This window comes from Pangasianodon hypophthalmus, chromosome 24, assembly GCF_027358585.1.
Source record: "Pangasianodon hypophthalmus isolate fPanHyp1 chromosome 24, fPanHyp1.pri, whole genome shotgun sequence".
Classification (NCBI taxonomy): domain Eukaryota; kingdom Metazoa; phylum Chordata; class Actinopteri; order Siluriformes; family Pangasiidae; genus Pangasianodon; species Pangasianodon hypophthalmus.
In genome coordinates this window covers 9,728,510-9,734,587 of record NC_069733.1, presented here as the reverse complement: position 1 = coordinate 9,734,587, position 6,078 = coordinate 9,728,510, and positions in this window count along the sequence as shown.

Below are 6,078 nucleotides of genomic sequence, written 5' to 3'. Positions count from 1 at the left end.
GCAAACTCTGTTGCATTTTGTTCTTGTTTTTGACTTGTCTGATTTTCCTCGCCCATCTGGAACGAATTGTAATGAAATATATTGATGTATTTACTTGGACTTGGACTTTTTACATTAAATCTTTTGACAATTTGAACCAAACACCTCATTAGATCAGATAGCAGAGTGAACTTGACCAGCCAATGCAGGAGGCCAAAAGAGCTTGTAGCACATTAAGAATACCTGTGAAGAAAAAGCTGGACAAGGAAATCTTGTTAAAACAGCAAACAGGCTCTTTTATTGGGGTAATGACACAATTACACAAGTGTGGTTAGATTTTGCAGTTAGATATGGCTAGCTGGGGTAAGAAAATTCCACAGGGCTTCATCAGGATGGTGAACACAAACCTGCCAAGAACTTACAGGGAAATGCACACTTCAGCATGCACCAATAACCCGTAGGCTGCTTGCCATTCATACGAAATCCACCCACGTGTCTAAAGAAGGATTTGAACACACAGTCAGCTAACAAAATATTGGCACCCTCTTTTGCTCTTAGTCTCCATGCACTTTTTCCCCCTGGGGTGTAAACTGCACTCATGAAAAATCTCTTTGTTGAGTGCCAGGATATTTTAACCCAAACCCTGGTTGTTTCTACCAGGAGGTTAAGAAATGAGACCTGGTGGAACAAAATAAAATCTACACAGGAGTAGTTGTGGCCAGGAAACTGCCACTTCAGTCTTCAGATTTAAACCCTATTAAAAACTGAAGGAGCAGTGCATATATACAAATTTGAGAATATAAAGGAGTTCTATATCAAAATGTCCTGCATGGAGGAGCGGACTAAGAACATCATACTTGCATAATTTATGAATATAGCTGTTCTCGTAACCTGTCTGTCTTTACTGTCTTTGTCCTGACAGTTAAGCTGGGTAAATGCCAATGAATAAATAAATGAATTGCTCTAAATGTTTTAAATTAAATTAAAAAATCAAAATCATTGTAGGGATTATGTATGTCAGTATAAAATCTCGTAAATCTGGAATGTCATCCAGTGAGTATACAGTAAACAGGTGCCCTCTGACTTGCCCAAGTCCTCATTTAATGCACAGTGAAATATGTATGGTTCTGGCCATAAACAGCATTGTCAGTTTTTCCAAGTCAATGTAGAGTGTTGAATCTTTGTTATTTTGCTGTTTTGGGTACATAAAAAAAAATTAATTAATGATTATTGTCTGCTTTGAGGCCTTTGTAAGCCCACAGAGGACCACTCAAATGTGGTGGGTGGATCGGACCAGATGGGCTAGCCTTCACTCCCCACGCGCATCAGTGAGCTTAGAGCGCCCATGACTCTGTCTCCGGTTCACCGGTTGTCCTTCTTTGGACCACTTTTGGTAGGTACTAACCACGGTATACCAGGAACACCCCACAGGCCGTTTTGTAGATGCTCTGACCTAGTCTTCTAGCCATCACAATTTGGTCCTTGTCAAAGTCGCTCAGATCCTTATGCTTGCCCATTTTTCCTGCTTCCAACACATCAACTTTGAGAACTGATTGTTCACTTGTTGACTAATATCTCCCACCCCTTGACAGATGCCACTGTAACAATAAAATAAATGTTATTCACTTCACCTCTCAGTGCTTTTAATGTAATGAATGAATTTTATGAATTGAATGTATGTTTAGTAAATGTGGGAGAGCTTTGAACATACATGTTTAATGAAGTAAGCTTTTCTGTATTTTGCATTGATTTTTCATAATTAGAACCTTGAAACATCTACAGACAATCATCATTCTCAGGTTAATGTAATGCTGTCTTCTGGTCCATTGATAGCTAGTTCAAGAATTTGGACTCCTAGTACCCAAGATATGTCACTATTAGCCACTTCACTATACCTCTGACTATAAATTATTCAGAGATTTCCCACATTTACTTCCTGAACCTTATTTGTTGAAAAGAGGCAAGTAGCATATAAAGAGAATAGTGTGTGTGTGTGTGTGTGTGTGAGAGAGAGAGAGAGAGAGAGAGAGGGAGAGAACCCTTTTTTACTGTAAAATCAATTCTATGGATCCCCTCAGTATAGATTTATTTCATGAATGAAATTTAAATGTGTACAATAATATTTTATCTAGAGTAACAGAGTATCTTCTTCCCAAACTTTCTTCTCACAGAACACATTAGGTGCAAGTTGGCATTATTTATCAGCCTACTTGATTTTGAGTTATTGAGGTTTGGACTAAACTCATTTCATTCAAGGGATCAGTGAAACTGTAAAAACACAAGAATAAATAATAATCACATTGGTAATGGTTGGTTGTGATATCCAGCACTGTAACTCAATTAAAGATCACACCCTGGCTAAAAAAACATGCTTCACAGACCCCTGGGGGTCCCCAGGCCCCATTTTGAGAACCACTGCAATAGATCACACCATCATAATATTTATGATGCCTTTGTTTATACCTTTTTGACTAATTTTATGTTCATTTCTACCTATAGTAGTTCATGAATTGTCTGAGTCAAGTTTTGAGTCCACTACTGTGGAAGTGGAACATGTCAGATAAGCTGACAAGACAAACTGATATTTTATTGTCATACACTGTAAAACAATATCATGTACTGTAAATTTAGAGGTACTTGTCTTTACATTGTTTAATCTTAATCACTATGCATTGTAGGAAAATAAGTATGTTTACAGTAAATTGCTAAAAATGCAAGAACATCATCTACATAACACGTTATGTCAGAAGTCAGAAGTGGTTAAGCGACAGCATGAAGACATACACTATATTGCCAAAAGTTTGTGGACATCTGACCACCACATCCGTATGTGAGCCTTCCCCACACTGTTGTCACACAAGATGAAAGCACACAATTGTGCAGGATGTCTCTGAATGCTGTAGACTTATAATTTCCCTTCACTGGAATTAAGAGGCCTAAACATGTTCCAGCATGACAGTGCCCCTGTGCACAAAGGGAACTCCATGAAGACATAGTTTTCCAAGGCTGGTGTGGAAGAAGTCAAGTCACCTGCACAGAGCCCTGACCTCAACCCCACTGAACTCCTTTGAGATGAACAGAAACGCTGCCTGCACGTCAGACCTTCTCGCCAGACATCAGTGTCTGACCTCACTAATGCTCTTGTGGCTGAATGAGTAAATCCACACAGCCATGCTCCAAAATCTAGTGGAAAGCCTTTGCAGAAGAGTGGAGGTTTTATAACAGCAAAGGGGGACTAAATCTGGAATGGGATGTTCAAAAAACACATGTTTTGGCCATATCGTGTATGTGCAAGTGTCCTGGCAGTAATTTGGTTGTTAGACGGATACGAATAAAGGGCCATTCTTTTAATGCACTGTTTATTTCAGAAGTGAACCTTCAAATCATTGAGCAAAGTTAGTTAGCTAGCTTCTTTATCCCACTGCACCATTGTTCCACCCTTGTATATTTTGCCTTTATTAATTTTTGTTCTCCTGATAAGCCTGACTGATTCTCTCTCCCAGACACTAATTTATGTATTAAGCTAATAATCAAGTTGAACAAATGCAGTGTGGAAAAACAAGTGCAGAAATTCATTTACTTCTGCTTATTCTTTTTCTGCAGTTAGTTCTGTTTTTTTTTTGTGTGTGTGTGTGTTCAGTTGTAGTTGGTTTATTTGATTAGAGAATGTTATTTTAGTTTAGATTTTGTCAGATTTTAGTTTGAACTACAACAACTTAGCCTTGTACCTACGCTACCTGGCCATTTTAATAGGTACACCGATGTTATAGGTGTAAATACACAATTACTGACTGCAGTTCATGTGTTGCTATGGACAATCTATCAGGCGTATTACTCTCATTCTCACTCACTTTCAGTAACTACTTTATTCTGTCATTGTCTTATTCATATCAGTGTCGAGGTGAATCCAGAGCCTATCCTGGGAACACTGAACGTGAAGCAGGAATGGATGCCAGTCCACTGCATTGCACCATGCACACACACGCTCATAGTTTTTTTTTTTTTAAATCTTAGCCAATCCATCTACAAGCATGTTATAGGAGGTGAGAGGAAACCAGAGAACTCAGAGGAAACCTGGAAATCTCTCCACGGGGTGAACATGCAGAGACACTCTGCACAGGCAGCAACATGAGCTCAGGATGAAACCACGGACCGTGGAGCTGTGAGATGGCAATGCTACCTGCTGCGCCACTGTGCCACCTAGGCTTATCAGGAGAACTAAAATAACTACAGCTAATCTATTCTCTGCACAGTGACATGATAGTGTATATGGCACTGATACAAGTTCCTCAAGTGCAGCAGCCTGACATGCATTCAACGTTCAGTCATTAATTTTTCTGCTAATTTATGTGAGCTCTCTAATTTAATCTCAAGAATGAATTGGACAATAATTGTCTGCCTACAAAGTGCAACTATATGGTCAGTAAGTGTTTGTATGGAATAGTATATTATTAGAGCTACTGTACATTGGTAACAGTTAAATTATGAAAGTTATTATCTCAGAAACTATACATTCTGAAAAGTATAACACACTCCAGTCGTGCCTTAGTAAGCTGTTAGTTCATCATTAGCCTCAAGAACAGCTTCAGTGCACCTTGGCACAGATTCTGTAAGTCTCCGGAACTGTGCTGGATGGATGAACACTATTTAAGAGCGCTGTCTAATATCACCAAAATCACAAAGTGTTCAATTGTGTTGAAATCTGTTGACTGTGAAGGCCAGAGCATTTGATTTACATAATTTTCATCCTCATTAAAGCATTCAGTGAGCCCTCCTGCCCTGTGGGTGGGGGCGGAGTCATCCTAGAAGAGACCACTCCCATCAGGATAGAAATGTTTCATCATAAGATAAACATCATCCGTCAGAAGAACTTTGTATTGATTTTCTGTAACCCTTCCCTCTAAGGGGACAAGTAAACCCAAACCCTGCCAGCAAAAATAAATGCCCCCCCCAGCCTAACAGAGCTACAGATTTGTCCTTTAATTTGTCACCCATCTGTGTATGTACTATAAGTCTCTCACTCCTACCTTAATTTTTATAGAGTGTCACTACTGTCTATTCTTTTCTTTAGCTGCTTTTCAGTGGGTTATATTTTTAGAAGGAACATATCTAGGTTGGGGAATACACAGTCAACTTTCACACAGTTTTTTTGCTCCATATCCATGTGATCGCTTCTTGATGTCATGTCTTTTGTTCTAACTCCCCAGCCTTGCAGTACAGATAAAGACTACAAAGAATACTACAGTCTAGCCTTTGCATATTCAATCAAACACACACATTTTGGAATGTCATGCTTTATTTTTAATGACGAGCAGTTCTTAACATTTAGAAACTGAGCAGGATTACACTCCGTCCCATCTTTTATTAATCAAACATGCTTTAAAATGAAAGAGGGAGAGAGAGAGAGAGAGAGAGAGCAAGAGAGAGAAGCTATAAGGCTTCTTTAGCCTTACTCTTGTGTAATGTAAATTATAATGCAAATGAGGTTTGTCTCAATCAAACTTTATGTCTGTGTGATGCCTGAAATCATGATGATGCCCTTAGTTTTGATGAATGAATACTTTATAATTCTGACCTGACTGTGAAAATGATGATAGACTATAATAGAATGACAACGGAACGTCCCAGTCGTTGCTGTTTCAGCCATGTATACAGTACTCACTTTTCTTTGCCATTGTTTTATGAAATGCCCAAGTGGCATTTATATGCCATTATGCTATCTGGCCCATTTAAAAGAATCAAACTCTTTCTATCAAATGTCATGAGATTTTTTTTAGGCATAATGTGATTTAAAAGGATCAGAGCAGCTGTGTTGTTTTTTATGATTATTTTTTTGTCACACATATTTAAATGTCTTGTGTGGATGTAAATGTCACCCCGGAGCACTGTTGACATTAGACCCAGGCTGAGTATGTCAGGTGTCCCTCTCACAGAAAAGGAGGCAATAAATTGTGTGTGGTGGGAAAATATAAAAATGAAAGAAGATAAAGCTTCTGTGTGAGTGCTTGGTTTATTCCAAATATTGCTCTGTCACCTAATTGCAAAGGAGCTATATAACGTGTTAATGTGACTAACATTCATTTACAGCAACAGCAAAAT